At 39.7% G+C, this 21,283-nt stretch overlaps 1 protein-coding gene across 1 annotated transcript in view; it reads right to left on the bottom strand.

Annotated features, from left to right (window-relative positions):
- Positions 1 to 21,283, bottom strand: part of LOC117963135 (chondroitin sulfate synthase 1-like) — a 41,767-nt gene that overhangs the window by 3,660 nt on the left and 16,824 nt on the right. The window lies entirely within an intron of this gene.

Raw genomic sequence — 21,283 nt, 5'->3', positions numbered from 1 at the left:
AACATCTTTAAAAAAAAAAAAAAAAAAAAGGAACTTAACAGCACATGGCATTCCAGAGATAGAAGTCTCTTACAACTGGATGTGCAATTATTAGATTTGTTTAGAAATTTGGATGCATCAAAATTACCTACTGCAGACACTGGTTAAAAAACCCCTAGTGAACAAAGCCCCTCTTCAGTTGGCTCAATACTGTCAATTCTAGCGAGTTTAAGGAACACATTCTTTGGGAACATTGTTGCAAAAGGCCACATATTGGGGAAGAGCTGGCCTTTGTTGGTCAGTGTTTACTCAAAAACCTGTCAACGCTTTAAAAACCAAATATTGAGAGTCACTGGGGGTCAAATGTTTAAACTGTGCTACAGCTGCTACAGCCTCTATTGGCAGGAGCTGAATACCTTGCCGAGAACTGAACACAGTGTCTTATGTTAGTTTCTAATGAAGAAATGATTTGTGAAAGACGGTTAGACGGAGGAAGCTAATTCAAAAAGGCAGCTTGGACTGTAGCCTCATTCTAGTCCCAAAGGAATCTCTCACCTCTCCCAATTAAAAAATGGAAAACCAGCAGAGACAGCCAATGTTGTACAGAAACAGGGGCTGTGCGAGTGCTTCACCAATACCCTTTTATAAATAAGAATACTGTGCTTTAAAAACTGCACCACCACCACCACAGGGTCTGGAAGACTTCTGACTTGGCAACATTTTCACATTTCACATTTAGTATGTGATGCCCATTCTAATCAATTTGAGTCACTTATATAAATATACTTTATGTAATAACTTACTGTATGTGTACAATAGCCTGTGTTTTCTAGAATCAAGCAAATTAATATGGACTGCTTGCAGTAGGTCATCATTTTGTCTGCCAGTCTATTGTCTAACTTAACGCCCCAGCCTGCTTGAGTTACTGTAGCACTGTGAGAATAAAAAAATAATAATATGGATCCTGAATGAATTTTCTCCTCGCATCTGTTTTTAACAGCTGCATTAACACAAGGGTCAAATTAATAAATAAAAAAAGCACCAAATAAGACATCTATAACTTGAACACAAAGTATCAGACTACAGTAAAGATCTAACTGGTTGATTACTGTGGACACTATACAAAAGAACAATGAAAAAAGCCCTCCTACCCGCCCTTTCTGATAATACGAAGAAACTATTTCACAATTTTTGGTCTATACAAACTACACAGATTACTAACCGAAAGCAGGCACAATTTATTCAGTACTGTATCTGTTTATAAAAGTTGATTTACTAGACCATGCCAAAATCCAATTTTAATATACTGCCGGTGGCAAGGGCATGTTGGGGAAATGACTCATACTTCTTTAGAACTTAGATACAGTACTTCACATCTTCAAATTGAAAAACTATTCACTGGCCGGCACTCTGGTATCATGCTAAACAGTCCAATAGGCTAAAAACCACATTGTCAAATTTAAAACCAAGCCAAAAAGCAAGTTCAGAAGCTTCCCATGGAACTTGTAGTCCAGCTGTGAACAGCTGTATGTTCATAGAGATTGCATTATTAGTCCTACAATAATTGCCTGCCCTTTCGAATCCCATATTATTCATTACAAGAATTTATTTTACAGTCATTAACTTGGCTGCGCTGTTACAGCCTGCTTTTATCTAATGACCCTGGGTATGCAATTTTAAAAGGAGGCTTAATGGACTGTACAGGGCAGCTATTTGTTTACACCAATTAGGTGATACCAGCAGCCCCCTGGATGTTGTAAAGGTTGGCCACACTCCCCAGAACATCAGTGGCCCATGCTGAGCATGCATTTTAGTGCTGAAGCTTATTTTATTTTAACACCAATAACTTTGTGTAGAAATCTGCCCATCCTCAAAGGGTTAAACACCTTTCTTGAGCTCCTCTAATTAAAGTACAAACCTGGAAAATGCTCCGTTTGCAGAAAAGCTTCTGCCGCAGGCAGTTTCTGTATGGCTGTTACAATAAAAACACAAAGGTTTTGGAATAAACTTGGGAGGAACTACTGTACTGGCTGGTATGTTTTGTATAAATCAGCACTTACATTTTCTGAAAGTGTCCATACAGTTTAGAATCAATTGGATGAATCATGTGAATGAGAAGAAATAAATATAGGAAATCGCTTTCCACTGTCCATCTAAATCTGACAACTTAAAAGAAAAGTGAGCAGGGACAAGACAAACAGCAACGATGGCAACAGGGCCTAAATGAAGTCTATGTGAATGTTCATCATGCTCCAATTCTTCAACACTACTGTACATGGGGAATGTGTTGCACCCTACTTTAATTCAAAAAAAGAAAAGAACGTTTGGTACACACACACACACACACATGAAACTGTTGCCCAAGGTCAAGCTGAGCTGCTCAAAAGGGGTTATTCACTACAGAAAATGCCAAAACAGTGGGCTATAGTGTAATGGATGGGTTCCATTAGGGTTTAGATAAGATTGTCCAAACAGAAAGACTTCATGTATTAAGATAACAGGCCAGGGGAAAGAGATTTGCTCAATTAATGATTGGGTCTGTTTAATGTTACTTACACAGGCATTTCAAGCACAGAACTTTACTTCGGAAACCTTCAATAAAACTGACAGAACTTTGTTCTGCAACCAACTACAGCCAGAAAATTACAGCACAGCAACATTCTCAGCGATTTCATGTTTATAAATACTATTACTATGGGAACATCAAAACTAAGCCTGTAAATATATTAAACATATTTAAAAAAAAATAATAATTGTACGCAATCGTTGATCATTTAACCTGCCATAAACATTTTTAATAAATTAATAGTAGACTTGAACCACTTAAACATTTACTGCCATGAACAAGGATGATGGATTTTCCCGTAATTGTCTGTGTCATTTTAAAACCATCACTTCCTACCTCTGCGACTGTCGCTTGTTAATGCAAATCCGATATGGCCTTGTCATTCAATGAAACACAGTATAATTAAATCACAAGAGAAGTAATACACTCTTGCCTTATTGTAACTGTATACAGGCAGAGCATTGTGTCTATCTTGTTAAAACACAAAAGGACAGTGCAGTTCATCAGCATTAAAAGCACTGTCTAGGGTGCTTTCAATTACAAACACAACAGCACCGCTGCAGTACGGGCAGCACTCTGCAAAGCTGGAATTCAAAGACTTCACAACAATTCTGTGCAAGTAGATTTTTTACTTTCTGTGCCTTCACCCCCTTTTCTTGACAGCTGCCATCAGGGGTAGAGATCCTTTATGGGGCCAAAGGAATAATGCAGCAGATTAGCTGTCTGCCACTCTCTAAACACTTCTGGTCTGTCTCCATCTCTTCTGGGCCAGGGCATTCCAACGCCATTTCTTTGAGTGCCAATGACATCATGTTAAATAATTTGGAACCGCGGGCACCAACAGTTGTGGTTTTGCTATGCACTTACTGGTCACTTGCCTACAGGGGGGGGGGGGGGGTCATAATCTGAATTTGAACCGAAATACTGAGAGAGTCGTTTATCATAAAACAAGTTAGTGTGTTTCTGTCAGTTAAAATGAGGATCCTATTTGAATGATTTAAACATGATCTCTGATCACTCCTAAGATATGTTGACAGTTCAGATTTTTATTGAGGCCTCTTCAGGTGACCCACTGTTTCTGTCAGGGATGTCACTCAGCCAGACACTTAGGTTCAATGCCATTTCATGCAAAATTCAGAATTTGCTGAGCAGAAGCACAGCATGTCTCCATGGTCTGAAGCTAACTTTCAGAACAAAAATGGCAGCTTCTGGGAACAAAACAGGATATCAGCTCATTTGAATAGCTTTGAATCAAAACGAAGTCCAGGATATAAGATAAAGATAAAAGGGCAGGATATTAAAATAATCTTAATGTAAAATCACAAGGAATAACACTCCCAAAAGGAACCTCTCAACCAGGAAAGAAGCCCATTTTAAAATAATATGCCAGTTATTGTGATGCAGTATCTCATAAAACTTGTAGCATGTTTAATGGATTACTTTAGACACATCTGGTATCACAGCTGCTCAACAAAATGTAGTATTCAGTATGATGCTGCTCCACTGGGAAAATGAACTATTGAGGAATACACTGTAATATTGTATTGAATGTACATTGAATTCAATTTTCACTCTTGTGCTGAATACAATATTAGGGGATTTTAGGTTAAACCTAACTATTGTTGGATAATTAAATTAGTTGGTGTGTATATAAATCAAAAGACTCCGCAAAAGCTGGGGGAATTGTAGGTAACATGTATATATTCAATTAAATTATTAAAAAAAAAAAAAAAAAAAAAAAGAAAAAAGCTTAATATCCTAACCTAGAACAAATACATACAGTATGTATTTTAAATGTTACAGCAGTCAATGAGGAGACTAACTATGGTAGACTCAAGTCCTTTTGGATCACTCACTTGATACTTTTGTACCTGAGGCTCAATGTGTGAAGCGGATTTATGCAGTCCATGGTTTTAATAGACCTTCCAAGCTCCTGCAATAATCTGGGCTTTGTCTCCGTGTCCCACTGCAGGGTAGCGAGTGCACAGGTGAATTAGGTTACCTTTTTATCAAGTCAAAAAAGCAAGTCCATTAAATAAGATTAACAATACAACATCATATTATTACTGTGTGTGTGTGTGTGTGCAGCAATAGTAAAACGACTTCACTACAGTAATCTGTGATGTCAAAGCATGAGGATTTTAATACATTTGATTACCACGAGTAAGCCTCAATGGATTTGAAAAGCAATGAAGCCACCACAGTAGACCAATGTGAAACGTTTTAACTGGGCAGTTAATTAGCTTTTTATAAAGTGCATTTGGTTCATTGTAATCACAGTAAGGTTGGTCCAAGGATGGGATTTGTGTAAAATACTGAAATCTACAGCTTTATTATTTTATTTATCTTGACAAAATTTCTATGAATGTTTCATTTGAAAAGTAAATACTGTTCGCTAAAAACTGTAGTAGTACAGTATGGAAGCAACAAATGCAAAGAAAGGTTATTCAGCAGAGTCAATCTCATTATTGCACGTTATTTAATTTGTTATTTTACTTTTCGATTTGCTTATTTTTAGTTACGGCAGATAAGATGAACACACAAAAAACACATAGTTTTGCTGAAATATCAGCGGACAACTGAAAAATATGTGCTCATTTATATTCTGCAAAGTGATTATCTTAATCCATCCAGTGACTGGTTATTCCTCAAACTGAATTAACACATTTGACACAGTGTATCTGGTTACTAAATGCTAGCACCTGTGCAGTGCTGTTATTGCAGGCAGCAGGATTACTGTAAACTTGGCCAATTAACCCATTTTATCCTGGCTGATGTTGGTTTCATTCTAACAAAAGGCTCAGAAATACAAACAGAGTTGTATGGGAGTCACTTCTTCAGGAGGTACTGCAGCTTAAACTAGTAAAAACTCAAAATCAAATCATCACATCAGCGAGTTCTATAAAACCTTTTTGGTACGCCAAACATAAACCCACTGGGTATTATAAATTAGCCTAAAAGCTCTGTAAAAGGAAATAGCAAGAGCACTAAAAAGCACACTGAAAGCTGTGCTGAACAGAACACACAATTTCAACATGTATTGTTCTCTGGGCTCTGTATTCCGCATACGGCACTGAGAATAATTAAGCTCCAGTGAAAGTAACATTTTGCACTGTTCCTGCGGAGACAAAGCATCAGATCCAGCAGCTCATGTTGACAAAGATATATTAGCCATAACTACAGCAGCATACAAACTGGGACTTAATTAACAGTAGAAGATGGATGCAGTCACGCAAGTGAAAACTGAAACTCGGTTTCCAAAATAAAATGTTGATTTGTATTGAAATGAAGTGATAAATGACATTCCTAAACAAACGGTTGTATAACCATGAGCCCAATGGCAAATACAAGGCCAGTTTACTCACTGGCTGGGAAGTACTGTTACAGGTCACTCCGTTTCTCATTTAATAGTGATAATAATGCACCCATAAAACTACCACATTAAAAGGTCATTCACTGTGCGTCATGCTAAACACTTTAAATATGGCAGTTTACATGAAGACTGTTAGCAAACACAATGCTACTGACAAACAACCCAAACCTGCTGACATCTCGTTTTGCACACTGCTGGGAGACACAGCAGTGCTGATGCAGTTCAAACCATTCTTACAGGTGAAACTGTCAGACTGTAGCACTATCTGACATAACGTGGTGCGACAGGTCATCCAGTTTTGAGAAATGTGCTTAGTTCGGAAATAAACGGTATTTTCAGCTGCTGCTCAGAGGAATACTGTACGTGCCATGAAAGAACACCAGCAACCTAATTAAATAACCTTCAAATGTTCTGGAATTGAATGCACACTGACTCTACAGAAAGTTGATAATGTTAAAGACTCTAAAGATGGCTTTAACATTATCAACCGGGGCTTTTTATGTATGTCACTGTTTCAGTGGGTGATATTTTACCAAATGCTGCCTTGTATACACTGAGATTAGATAGATAGATCTGTGTGTGTGTGTGTGTGCAAATAAAAAAATAAGAGATACTGCCCCGTGGTATATTTTTATTTTTACAAACAGAATATATCACCACAGCACTGGTACTGAATGAGTTGTGATAGAATGAAACAAAAAGTTTAAGTCCTTCCATGTGGCAAAATGATGCTGCTGGCAATCATTCCTACGACAGGAACAGAAGCAGCTGGCCAGACACCTATGCATTTTTTTTCCTGGTGTAATGATCTAAAATAAGACTTGTAATATCAAAAACCAGCCACAGCATGACAAGGCGGAGTCCTGCTTTTGACAATCCAGCCTTGGCAAAGAGCTGTGAAATCTAATTGGGACAGTAAATCTAACTGGGACAGTAAATCTAATTGGCCGTGAAACCACAACTTCGGAAAATCTGAAGCCCAATGGAAATAGCGTTTGTATCTGACTGTCAAATAGCCGAAGGTTTAGTCAGCTGCCAATAAAAAGTTCTATCTGCCGTTTAGACTGCTTAGACTTCCTACCTCTGTACTTAACTGCCAGAGTATGTGGCAATAATAGAACACGTTCTTAATATAAAGCTCCAGATTGCTAGTTCAGTTTTTTCTTAAAGACACATTTGTAAACATGTTTTAGCAAACAAAGCTATTTATATTCAAGGTAAGCCACCAGGGAATACAGAACACAAAGATTTAACGGGTGCTGGAGGCTTTGTCATAAGATAGTAGGCTAGAATGTGCCAAGTTAACATCTTATAGTATCATTGTTGTAAATGCTCCATCATCAGCTCCAGCTGCTCGTAGTCCCTTTGAGGCAGTATGTGTGTGCTGCAATCACATCAACATACTGGAAACTAAAGGATTTCCCTAGTTTAAACTGTACAAGATTCAGTACCAATACTTATGCTACCTCTGTGCTACTCATACAGCACGTCCCTCTAATCAGTTCTTCATTCTGCTATTAGAAATTAAAATAAAATAAAACAGGAAACCTAATTCGTTCTGCTCTAGCAATACAGTTTTTATCTTCTGGGGGAAATCGCTTCTGCCAGGAGAACTTGCATTTTGGAGAATCCATCCACCCTTTGAACCAAGCATGCACAGAATCTTAATCCTTCAAATTCAATTTCATGTATCGGATGTATTCGTTTTCCTAAGGGTGGGGCGGTGGGTGGGTGTACATCTGAACCAAATTACTGTAAAAAGCATCTTGACCTTGAGCTAACTTAAAACAAACAGATTCATGCCACATAATGACTGGATAATTCATCTTTTTTGTATTATTATTCACATTGGGTTTCCATATTAAAAGCACTGAAACCTGAAACCTGTGGAAATGTAAATCAACAGCAGCTGTGATTGGTACTGTAGCCTTGGTAAATGTAGAACTAGGATTGGCTTTTGCTACTACACTGAACTGGTCTGATCCGACTCCTTCAAGGTACAATCAATTGTCCTAGGCACAAGAATGCTGAGAACGACAAACTAAAATCCAGTGTTCCGGTTCTTTGTGTGATGCTACAATGCACATGGCATCTATATGTTCAGTTTTTACAGGTGAACACACAGAGGCAGCTCATTTGAACGAGTGAAGTCACTTTCACTGTGCTCAATCGGCTCAGCACGACATTAGCAATAACTTCCTCAAAAGCTTCCCATATCCTTAGGTCTAACAGCAGCTGGATGGTACAAAGCCATAGACTTTCTGGAAGCTTGACCTCTGACAAGTATATCAAGTTACAGCCTTTCCAGCCTTCAGAGAGCCCGAGAGAAACAAAAAAAAAACAAAAAAAAAACACCTGTGCAACAATAAGGCTAAGCTTCCAGTGACAATGGGTGCACAGCAGAATCAAACAGACAAAACTCAACATGTGTGCCTTTGCCAAAGTGTCTGATCTCTTCCCAGTCTTTCTGCTCCACTCTGGAAACAGGAAGAGAGAACCAGCAGCAGCCACTCAGCAGGTTTTTAAAAACTCAAGTACTGCTGTTAAGCCAAACGTGGAGGAATACTGTCAGAATAATGTATTGGGCTTTTTTTGTTGTTGTTGTTTTCGCCTCTTCCAGAGAGATTTCTAAAAACCTCTCCTCATTAATGATCACGCTATTTCAGCAATAATTTCTGAAGCCAAAAGCTCATAAAAGGAAAAAAAAAAAAAAAACCATATAAAAAAAATCGCCAATCTCCAACACACATACACTATAAAATGTCCCTTTCCCAAAAAGAAAAAGCAGATCCACAATTAAACTAATGAAGCCGTATTACATTTACATAAATTACAGACAAAATAATTAAACTGTCGATTTCAACACACAAGCACTTCAGTTTGCCAATGTCGGACATAAAATATGTACAAAAATGTTTTTCCCACAATCTTATCTACTGCAAATATTAAATGTAATTTTTACTGTTTGATTAAGCTCGATTTAAACTGATCACTTGGCAGCAGGCAAATGTTTTAACCACAGGACAAATATAATTATGTTTATAGCACGACCAGGGGGTTATTTAGTCGTTATGGTCTGTCTGGGTGTTCAAAACGTCTGTAACCAGAGGAAGAATGGTCCGTTTGCCGGAAAAAGCTGAAAATTTAAAAACAGCTAAAAGAAATAAAGAAAAGTAACATTATTGGAGTCCTTTCAATCGGCAATGGTATTTATGCCTTTGTGGTGAGGAACGGCACACACTTGAGGGACCCTGGTATCCCAAAGAGCTGGCAATTAGATGCCACAGGGGCACTCCACCCAAGAAAAGAGGATGAACCACAGGAGCAGAGATACAGTATGGGCTAAATCTCCTTAAGGATGTTTATTAATAAACTTGACTTGCTGAAAGCGAGACAAGGAGGGAAAAAAACAGTGTCCATTAAAACCTCCAAGCCTGTAATCTTCTTTGTATAACTGGAGAAAAACCATGCTAAAATTTGAGGCTCCATTTCTTAGCGTTTGGTGTTTTACAATATTTTATTACTTTAGTTCCACCTTGAAGGATAACTGAAATTATAGGGATGGGAGCCCGAGGCATTTTCTATAGCAAACTCCCAGCTGTTGCTATTCCTTGCCTTTAATTGTTAAATTGTAGATGACTGCACTGGGCAGCGTGCTCACAATCCAGCCAGCTCTAGTCTGTGCCAAGGAGGCTCTACAGTCTGAAACGGACTGGAAAAAAAATTATCCTTTGCACAAATGCAATTAAAACCAGGAAAAAGGTTTTATTTTTATCTTCAAATCAACGTCTCAGTTTTCTCCAATTAAAGGTACCACGAGAAAGCCGGTTAAAATGGTTGAGGTTCTTAAAACCCTCAACATGTATTAAAGTCAAAATGGAAACTTTGGGGAAAGCAATAAAACATACATGTATTCTTTATTTAATCCACATGTTTCGTTGAACCCAGGATCCTGCTGTTAAGATTTTTTTTAAAGCTCCTGGTTGTAAAGCAATCTGCTACTCAACCACAGAAATAAACAGTCAGAAAGCATTTTAAATCCGTTGGGCATGCTCACATTAAAACGTCTTCATTTGTCTCAAAGAATAAGTCCAGGCATGTCTATAGACTGGAGTTCAAAAGGGATTTTGGGTGATTTATGTGGAGCTTCCTTTTTTGTAGTTTCTCAGTGAAAAAGTCAAGAATTTGAGGTTTGAAAATTTGACTGAACCCAAAAGGTACCACACACTACAGGAATTTCAAACACGTACTTCTTAATTGGTTTATACCAATTTTTACATGTCACTTTTAACCACTACATCCTGTATTTTCTTCTCTCCTTATCAGAGCCCATCAGTGCTGGTTGGTTGCAAAGACACTGTGACATATCACCTCACCCCCAGCATTTCACACTGAAATCATACTACAATTGCCCTCCAGGCAAGAAAAGATGATACAATATATAGCATTTGTTGATACAGCAATAGGGGAATAAAATGTTACAAGTGTGCACAAAATCTCGGTTATGCTTTTCTAACAGCTACTGGAGCAAATCAGCCAGTTAACATTCATACTGTACACAGAGGACTTTGATTGCAGTATGACTTCTGTCAGTTCAGCAAAGCAGCCAGAAAGAGACAGCTTAAAGAGGCTATATGCTGTTGTGTGACTTTAAAACAGCTGTTTGTAAGACGAAGCTCCCATAATTCCTTCCTGACATGACACAAACACTCCAAGGAACAAGCACTTAAGGTGAACAAGCGCTGCGGAGGCAGTCTTGCTGTAGATGATTTACTGTTTAACCTCTCCGGGACACAAGATTATCACTGTTTAATCAGTTGCAGCCATTGGTGATGTTTACAAATCCCTTTATTGCAAGGCAAGAATAAGGACTCAAAAGAGACTTCTTGACAAACAGCTTTAAGACTTGATATGCTTCCCATTTCATGCTTGAAATCCAGAAAAAAATTAATTATTAGGATGAAGTACATTTCTTTATTGCCCGGAAATTGACTTGGTTGACACTGTAGCAGTGTGAAATAGGACAGAACGGTTTGTAACATGGCTTCTATTGCTTTAGAATGGATAGGTGATCCATGAACGCAAGAGAAACGCTGTCTAACCTGGGAATCAGTACATATTACGAGGTAAATTACAAGACGACAAAGAGATAAGTTAAGAGGAAACAACCTCCCTAAAATTACAGAAGGTCACAAGTGAAAACTAACATAGTTTGTTAACAGTTCCTTTATTTTGTGAGCACTCACTAAGTGGTAATGGGATTAAACATGCTGCCTCTCAGGGCAAATGTTTAAAACAATAAAATAAAATAAAAAAGTTCCCTGTCGTCTATTTGCAGGGCTTTTCAGTAATGATCTCCCTCACTGCTGGAGTACCTTAATGAACATCATGAGCGCTTTTCCTCCCCACTGAGGTCTAATGGTTTCTGTTTATCCACCTTCACTCAAGGCAGTAATACACTGAGCTGCACAATATTACTCATGCTGTGCCCAGTCATTGTTAGGAAATGTCATTAGCAGCACTAACATCAATCAATGTTGTTCTTTTTTCCTTCTAATGATTTGCAATATATTTTTCAAATAGGGTGAGTCATACAGCGCAGGTTCGCGTCCTGGCTGTGCAAAGTAAGCCGGTCTTCGCTGCTGACTCTGAAGGAAGCGTCGTACTGACCCAGGCGCTCCCGTGGGTTAGGGAGGTAAAACCAGCCGGGACTGTTTCTCCTCATCGCTCTGCAGCGAACCCTGCTGGCCAGGCAACCAGAGTGGACACCTGCAGGGCTGGCCTTTGTCCTCCAGAGGCCGGTAGCTCACTGACATTCGCTCTTGAGTTCCAGGGTGAAAAAAGAAGCTGGCTTGGTCGTGGGATCGGAGGACGCCCACTGAATCACTGGTCTCCTGAGCCATGTGGGGAATTGCTGCGGTGAGGAGAGAAGCGATTGGGCATTCCAAATTGGAAGAGTATCAGGGGGAAAATGATAATGGGAAACACTAAAATGTATTTAATAATACCAATAATAATAATAATAATAATAATAATAATAATAATAATAATAATAATAATAATAATAATAAATATTTTTAAAAAGAATTGTATGACTTGTAGTCAGTTAAAAAGCAAGCTCTATGATTGTACTGCAATACATTTTTAAAAGCAGTTGTTGTGAAAGTGGGTTCTTTAACCCCAGTCATGCTTTTCACTGAAGTGTTGCAGGGCTTGAGGCAATTCAAAAAGAAAGTACAAGAGAGCACACTGGGTCAAAACAACCACTGAACATAAGTTCAGGTATTTTCATTTTAGTGGAGATGCACGTGTGGATAAATAATTGGACTTCACTGGAGTTTTGGATTACATAAAGCAAAGCTGTTCTTCATTTTTATGATAATCACTATCAAAAGATTAATTCCCCAAGGGAGAACCCCCTGAAGAGAAAAGTTCTTTATGGATTAACCACAGCAGAATGGCACACAGTCGGCCTCTGTATTTATTTAACTTTGAATTCCATCAGCGTGCTGATCAGATCATTTAATTTAGAACGTTACAATATTATTAAAACAACTGAATCTGCAGGTAGCAGACGATTCTTTCATTTCGGGCAAAGCCGGTGTTTCCCACATTAGCTATAATAGCAATTATCTCCAATTCATTTTATCCAGGAACATGAAAATAATAGCATTAGATAAACATAACTTGATCCGAAAGGTTCTTTCTGCAGAGTAGAGAATGACACTTTCCCTTTAAAAACGTATGCAGCTCCATACACTAAACAATATACTGCATTGAAAAGTCCACTTTGCAATGTGGGCGTCGAAAAAAAATATCGAGGGAGCACTGTATATATATATGGGATCGTGGCAGAGCTCCCACAAGCAGTCACTACTGTATGCCTCTGAAGAGGATCCCCTGCTTGCATTATGCAGTGATCCTCTTTTAAGCACAAGCCTGCTGTAATCCAAACAAAGAGGCAATTCTGGCTGGAAACCTTACAGACAGAACCCCCCTCATCTCTACAAAGAGCTTCTCTCTCCGCCTCCCTCTCAGTATGAGGTGCCCCGACCTTTCTGTACAGTGGGTACTGCAGACTCAAGGAAATCTCTGTTTAGAAACTGATCAGCTCCATCAGCACCCCGAAAATGAACCACTTACACAACACTGTACTTTCAGTTAAATTGAATAAAGCTCCATTCATCTGCTTAGGGGCAAGTGGTGCTCACACTATGAGGAACCCTGCTGGGGCGAACAGTTCTTATCCTGGGCCAGACAAGGTTAGCCGTCTATCGAGTTTCCTAATTTAAAGATGAATTTGAAGTATAAGCGCAAGCTTGGTAAAACAGATAAATGTTTTTTTTTTCTTCTTCGTCTTGTTAGCACGTGACAAAAAAAAAAAAAAAAAAAAAAGAAGTTGTTTCCAGCCGTCACATTGCACATCACCATCTATAGAATCACGTGGGAGGAGTTGTTATTTTCTATTTAAAAGGTGCTTTTTTTTTTTTTTTTTTTTTTTTTACACAAGCCAAGGCACTGAAATCTACAAAGTCGTCAAATTGAAATGCAAGCCGTTGCTAATAACAATGCACCAGTCTACAGTAGATTCATATCTGCATGAATGTGTCTTCACTAGTATGCTCTCTAGACATTGATCAGGTTTTATGTTGTTGAAGATAAAAAAAAAAAAAAAGTCAGTCGAACAGGAGCTTGGTTATTATGTTGGTTAAAGGATTTGGAAGATGCTTTTCTGATTATATCAAACCATCAATAAAATACAGGTGATGTGACGCTCAGCCTCTGTTAAGTTCTGGAAGCATCTTGTTTACAAAACAATTTGTATGCAAATATATTATAACCGGTTATCATAGAATACCAGCCATTTCAGATTCCTTTATTCCAGTGATGTTTAATCCTCAATGCTGACAATTTTGATCAAAATGTAATTTATGGCCTAGGAGGAAAAAAAGAACTAAGAAGAAACAAATTCATTACAGCTATTGAACACCCACGGGGTAACTGCCAATGGAAAATAAAAAACACATACAGTATTATACAGCTCTTAAAATGTGCATGTTAAACAGACTGAATAATACGATCCAACAGGATAAACCACCCCCTGAGGCACACTGCTGGTATTTAACTGGGATACCGGTTGGATTGGTCCCCTCTGGTGTATGAACTTTATACAATAAAGAGAACGCTGTGCAAATACAAAAACAAAAGAAAGGGTTATTTTCATCTCTCTCAAGAACGATGAGAAACTTTCATGTAGCTCCTGTGTTTAGCCATAGTACCTTCTTAATAAGTAAAGTTGAATTCACAATAAACTGTAATCCAATACGTCTGCACTAAATGAGTAGTACAAAGCTAAAATGGGTGAACACCGTCTGCAGATTTTTTTCACAAAATAGATATTTTCTTTGAAGATAGCTCATAGAGAATTACGAGCAGTCCCCAAACCAGTTTTGATTTTTCTATTCGCATGAGAAGGTACTGCATGTCTTTTCTATTAATGAGAGTTTTCTGGCATATGGTAGCAGGTTTAAGAAGTTTACTGTTTAATCCCATTTAATTGGATCGAAAGGCCTATTCATATGCCAGGAGCTTGTCTGTTGTAAATGTCATGACAGGGTAACATGTTCAGTACTGGGGAAACCGTTCTGTTCAGCTGAGCTGACGAATACACCAGCCTCAAGTAAACTCTTCAATCGGACAGATGCTGAACAAAATCGGTGCTATGAACTTCATGGGGCATTGATCAACCTAGCAAACCCTGTGGAAATTCAAAATGCTTCACGTTTACCTGTAGCTTTGTTTAAAAATGTTTGTACCGGTTCTGTGTTACCGTTTTAAAACAAAAAAACATAAAATCAAAGTGTTGCTACCTCTGGGTGACGTTTTCATTGTTCGTTATCACTAAAAAAGAGAATTTACTAAAGAAAAAAAAAATATATATATATATATATATAAATACTGGACCACTTATGTATATTAGCATAACTTTCATGAGGGAATGGTTTTTATCAACTTATCAAGCACCTGGTAGTTTTAGAGTAGCACCTAATGTTTAGATAGGGAACCAGAACAAATGGGAAAGGAATTCACATGCTGGAAATGCCTCTGGATCACTGTGATCCAGAGCTCCAATATGGTGCTTTACCGACACTGCCAGACTAGGACAGCTTCACAAATGCTTAGGATCTCCCTGTAAAACTGCTCTGAACAGCGAGGCGTTTCCTTTTACATTTCTGTAGCCCGGTAGAAACTCAGCCCCAGGTGTGAATGTAATCTGCTGCTCAATGGCAAAGCCTTTTGTTATTTCACCTCAACTCCTCTGCGTCCTTTCTCAGTGCAGATTACTGCAGTGGGGTGTGACGTCAAAGCAATGCTGACTCCTCTAACAAATCAGCTTTAGCAGGATTTATTACTGGAACATCCTGCGCATGGAGAACCCCCCTGAATGGGAAACGCTGAAAGAAGGGGTTCTAGCTGGATTCATTATTTTGGACTGATCTGGAAAGGAGCTGTGTGAACACATGCACGGCAATGAGGAACCAACTCTAGGATGATATTTCAAAACATTAAGAAGCCTATACATATCAAACCATCCCCAGATCATATCACTGAGGAAACTGTCAGATAACCTCACATGAGCGTTTTCAACAGATCATAACCACATCATGCATTAAACTCCCAAGCAAATCAATGAAGGGAAAGAAGGGGTACAGCAGAACAGTGCCATAGTAATCATTTACAATGGGCCCCCATGTTACAATTTGTCCTCTATTCACTATGACAGGAACAGCAGCTGCCGAAGCCATCTTTGAACTCTGGGGGTCTGTTTATAGGAGAAGCTGTAGAGTATATTTGCGGGTGAATTCCTGGTCAGAATTTCCATTGACAGCCAGCTCCTACTGTACTTGGAGGCAACTTTTTCCTTTTCTTTCTAAACGAATATTTTTGACTACCACAATAAACGTAAGAAAGGAAAAAATGTGTGCAGACTGCAGAGGCTAATTAGAAAGCATGACAAAACATGTTAGTTTTTGAAGGCAATTACATTAATGCTGTAACATATGTTCAATGCCTAGACAGTTTCTACAAGATTACAAGAAAGCTAATGAAAGGTATGGACTTAACCCTGTAATGTAAACCTTCCCTTGTCTGGCAAGCATATGGTAACTTTGTGGGATTACGAGTAACCAGCATTACAGTACAACAGTTCAACTAGCTGAAAGTGCAGTGGTCTGGCCAGTGTTGAACAAAGTGAACATCAAATAACCTTTGCAGAAGGTTTTATGCTCAAACATTTTAAAACGATTCTATGAATGTCAATATAAATACACATTATTGACATTATTTTAATGAAAATACTAGCCCTTCTTATTTCAACTGTACGTTTGTCATAAACTAAAAAAAACAGCATCATGCACTTTGTGGGTAGGATCTCAGTGGGACACCAATGACCGGATAAACTTGGTTGCAATTGTAGCCACTTTTCAACTAAAAAGGCAGATCCTTCTGTGTCCACTTGGTACTGTTAAGGCCAAAATAACAGGTTATGCCATTTCTGATTAATAATGATCTTCATTACAATAACCAAAATCGCTTCAAAAGCCAAACAAAAAGGCTAAAATAAAAAAAAAGAAAACTATTCTTAAGCACGGTGTGTTCCGTGCCAGGAACACAATTCAGCACGTCAGTTAGATAAGCCACAGCATGTGTGGATATACCCCAAGCCAAGCCACTGTACGCCAGCCCTGTATATTGCACTCATTTACCAGTCAAAGCTTTATTTTCTACAAACAGCTGATGATAGAAGCCAACAGTTTGAGCTTTCTTGCTCCCAGTCGGAAGGTGATCAATGCCATGTTTGTTGTTGCGAGTGCCGTGCCGTGTCGTGCGTAGAGAAATTCCTCCTCCGCCGCCTGGACTTGCTCCAACTGCCCAATGTTGGTAGTGAAGTGCCAGCTCTGAGGAGAACACTGCTCGGCCTCCTCCAATGCCTGGACTTGCTGGTAGTGAAGTGCCAGCTCTGAGGAGAACACTGCTCAGCCTCCTCCAATGCCTGGACTTGCTGGTAGTGAAGTGCCAGCTCTGAGGAGAACACTGCTCGGCCTCCTCCAATGCCTGGACTTGCTGGTAGTGAAGTGCCAGCTCTGAGGAGAACACTGCTCAGCCTCCTCCAATGCCTGGACTTGCTGGTAGTGAAGTGCCAGCTCTGAGGAGAACACTGCTCGGCCTCCTCCAATGCCTGGACTTGCTGGTAGTGAAGTGCCAGCTCTGAGGAGAACACTGCTCAGCCTCCTCCAATGCCTGGACTTGCTGGTAGTGAAGTGCCAGCTCTGAGGAGAACACTGCTCAGCCTCCTCCAATGCCTGGACTTGCTGGTAGTGAAGTGCCAGCTCTGAGGAGAACACTGCTCAGCCTCCTCCAATGCCTGGACTTGCTGGTAGTGAAGTGCCAGCTCTGAAGAGAACACTGCTCGGCCTCCTCCAATGCCTGGACTTGCTGGTAGTGAAGTGCCAGCTCTGAGGAGAACACTGCTCAGCCTCCTCCACTGCCTGGACTTGCTGGTAGTGAAGTGCCAGCTCTGAGGAGAACACTGCTCAGCCTCCTCCACTGCCCTGGACTTGCTGGTAGTGAAGTGCCAGCTCTGAGGAGAACACTGCTCAGCCTCCTCCACTGCCTGGACTTGCTGGTAGTGAAGTGCCAGCTCTGAGGAGAACACTGCTCAGCCTCCTCCACTGCCTGGACTTGCTGGTAGTGAAGTGCCAGCTCTGAGGAGAACACTGCTCAGCCTCCTCCACTGCCTGGACTTGCTGGTAGTGAAGTGCCAGCTCTGAGGAGAACACTGCTCAGCCTCCTCCACTGCCCTGGACTTGCTGGTAGTGAAGTGCCAGCTCTGAGGAGAACACTGCTCAGCCTCCTCCAATGCCTGGACTTGCTGGTAGTGAAGTGCCAGCTCTGAGGAGAACACTGCTCAGCCTCCTCCACTGCCTGGACTTGCTGGTAGTGAAGTGCCAGCTCTGAGGAGAACACTGCTCAGCCTCCTCCACTGCCCTGGACTTGCTGGTAGTGAAGTGCCAGCTCTGAGGAGAACACTGCTCAGCCTCCTCCACTGCCTGGACTTGCTGGTAGTGAAGTGCCAGCTCTGAGGAGAACACTGCTCAGCCTCCTCCACTGCCCTGGACTTGCTGGTAGTGAAGTGCCAGCTCTGAGGAGAACACTGCTCAGCCTCCTCCACTGCCTGGACTTGCTGGTAGTGAAGTGCCAGCTCTGAGGAGAACACTGCTCAGCCTCCTCCAATGCCTGGACTTGCTGGTAGTGAAGTGCCAGCTCTGAGGAGAACACTGCTCAGCCTCCTCCACTGCCTGGACTTGCTGGTAGTGAAGTGCCAGCTCTGAGGAGAACACTGCTCAGCCTCCTCCACTGCCTGGACTTGCTGGTAGTGAAATGCCAGCTCTGAAGAGAACACTGCTCAGCCTCCTCCACTGCCTGGACTTGCTGGTAGTGAAGTGCCAGCTCTGAGGAGAACACTGCTCAGCCTCCTCCACTGCCTGGTGCAAACTAAACCCATCGGGGGGAGGACATCAAATTCAATTATGGTACAAAAAACTAAACAAAACTTTTGGCCATAGCTGTAGATACAGATACCCATTGTATAGAATGCACAGCCAGGAGCCAGCAGATCCTGGGGTTGAAACCCAGATCAGGCTGATTATTAGAGCACATTAGCAGGAGGACAAGTATACAGGCTATTTAAAAAAATAGCCTAACATTAACTGAAGTATGCCATGTTCCACAATGTTTTACTGAAGTGTGGTTATGTACTGCGTTGTGAAAGTTTACCACTTCCCTATTAAAAGCATGCAGATCCTTAGCACCCCTTAGGCCACCCTTAACTTCTGTAGCCTGACACTAACATTGGTTTGGTACAGCAGGCAGGATATTTTTTGGGGGGGGGTTCTGCTTTTTGTTTTGGGCTTTTGTATTGAAAATTGGTTCTGGGAGAAACTGGTTAAAATGATTTCATTCAGCAAACCAGCTTACTGTACAGTACCATTCAGAGAATAGGCGGGATTTGGGTCCTTTTTGTGCTTTTACCCAGTGGGGGTTGATACGATAAAATTATTGAAGAATGTATTGCTTCTTTTTGGGGAACATCATTTGATATTTGTTTTAATTTGTTTTCTGATTAAACTTTTGACTCCTTGCTTGCATTCTAAATGGTTGTGCTGTGAAGCTACTCGACCTTTGCCCAATACAAAGTTAACCTGTGTTCTAAAAATGTATCTAACTATTTTTCTTGAGGCGTAATTCCTGATGAGGCGTGACCATTGCTACACCCCAAATTCAACCTATCTCCTGTAACCAGGGGTACTGTGAACACTTACGTGTGGGGAAAAAAAAAATAGTTTTTTACTTCACAATGAACGTGACAAGAAAATTTGCTGATGACATTCAAAAGCACCTGTTTTACCAGTTTAGTTTGAATGTCAGCGTTAAAAATATATATATATTTTTTTAACTCTGCAGCTTCATTACTTGGAAATGTACCCAAACTGGATTGGCAACATTGTTTTCTATACAATTGAGCGCTTTGCTGCTTTCATGTCTCCTTAACTGTTTATCTTTAGGCGCAATTCCTGACCAGTCGTGATCACGACCTCACCCCAGCTTCAACCATCTCCTGTAACCAGCGGTACTGTGAACGCTGACCCACTTCAAAGTGCTCCTGTTTTTCTGTACCTCTTACACTTGTTTGGGCTACAGTTTTGTTTGGACTATGATTCTATCTGCAGCTTAATTTTTTGGAAATGTACCTAAACTGGTACGACAACATTGTTTAATATACAATTGAGCGTTTTGTTGCTTTAATTCAGGACATAATTAGCCTTCATATCTATGACAAGCCCATTTATTATTTAGATATCTCAAATTAAATTTAGATATCTCTAAATATATGAATATATCTCAAAATGATTTCCAGATCTCTAAATATTTAAAGATATCTCTAAATCATTTTAAGATACAGTATCTAAATACATTGAGATACCTGAAAATGATTTCCAGATAGATCTTTAAATGGAGCTTTAAAATAGATATCTAAAATGCATTTACAGATCTCTTTAAATCATTAAGATATCTCAAAGTTTTTTTTAGATACTTTGTCATTTTCAGATATCCGAAATTCAATTTAAGATCTCGAAATGGCCTCCTGTTCATTTAGCGATATCTAATCATTCAGAGACATCTTAAAACGATTTTGAGATATTGCTAAAAAATGAGCAAGAAGTTATTTGGAGATATCAATAAATGACACTGGCGTACCATACTAGAAAAACAGTTAAATATATCTGTACATCCATTTGAAATATCTCAATTTCATTTTTAGATATCTCAATATTTCACAATATCTTAATGCAATTTGAGATACAGTAAATGCCAGTTATTAAACAACCCTGATAAAGACAACTTTCAGTTATTAACATTTTCCCAGGAACCAATCCCGTCCCATAGACTGTAATGGTAATGGAATTCTGATATTAGCAACAGTTTATGTGCATGCTTCGTGCAGCTTTTATAACACACTGACTTCGCAACTGCAGATTTCTGGCGGAAGAGTTATGGCAGGCGAGCTCACTGATGCACAACTTCTTGAGGCAGTCGGAGCTGCTAAGCACCCACAGGTTGAAGAGCCACAGGATACTGCATCAGACGAGGAACCTGAAGAGCCTTCACTCCAAGAACAGTTACGTGCTGTGGACTTTTTCCACACGATATGCCAGAATCGTGGCTTTGAAACTGGCTACGAAGCTGCACGCAAAATTGAGATGGATTTACAGCAGGAGGTGGTACATCTTAAAAAGCAGACAACGTTGGACAATTCCCCGATTTTAAAATTGTGTTCTTTAGAACCGATTGGAAGTACAACACATTTTTTATGTTTGCTTTACTCATTGCAAGGACAACTGTAGTACATCGTTGGGTAGTACTATTTAAGCCTACTCCCTTTTTTTGTTTTACACACGCGTGAAGTAAACAGTTCTATGTTTGGGTATTTTGTGTTTCTCATGTTAAATTCTTTAACACTGTAACATTTAAAACACATGTATTTCAGTGTCATATTTGTACAACTACAGTACATATTGTTGTTCCATATAAACACACTTGAAAACGGGGGCTTTTTGCTTATTGGCAACTTTCGGTTAATGACAACTTTTTGGTGAACAACTTTTTGGGGAAATGATAACTTGGCTTGCCATGCATAGCTAACATTTGTATTGCTTTACCACAACCTCTTCTTATGGATCCAGTCCTTTTTGTTAATGCAAATAAATAAGCAAGACCTTTCTTACTTGGATTTCCTCCCATAT

The sequence above is a fragment of the Acipenser ruthenus genome, chromosome 21 (genome assembly GCF_902713425.1).
Source record: "Acipenser ruthenus chromosome 21, fAciRut3.2 maternal haplotype, whole genome shotgun sequence".
Classification (NCBI taxonomy): Eukaryota; Metazoa; Chordata; class Actinopteri; order Acipenseriformes; family Acipenseridae; genus Acipenser; species Acipenser ruthenus.
The sequence above is the reverse complement of the archived record's forward strand: the minus strand, read 5'-3'. Positions and strand labels throughout refer to the sequence as shown.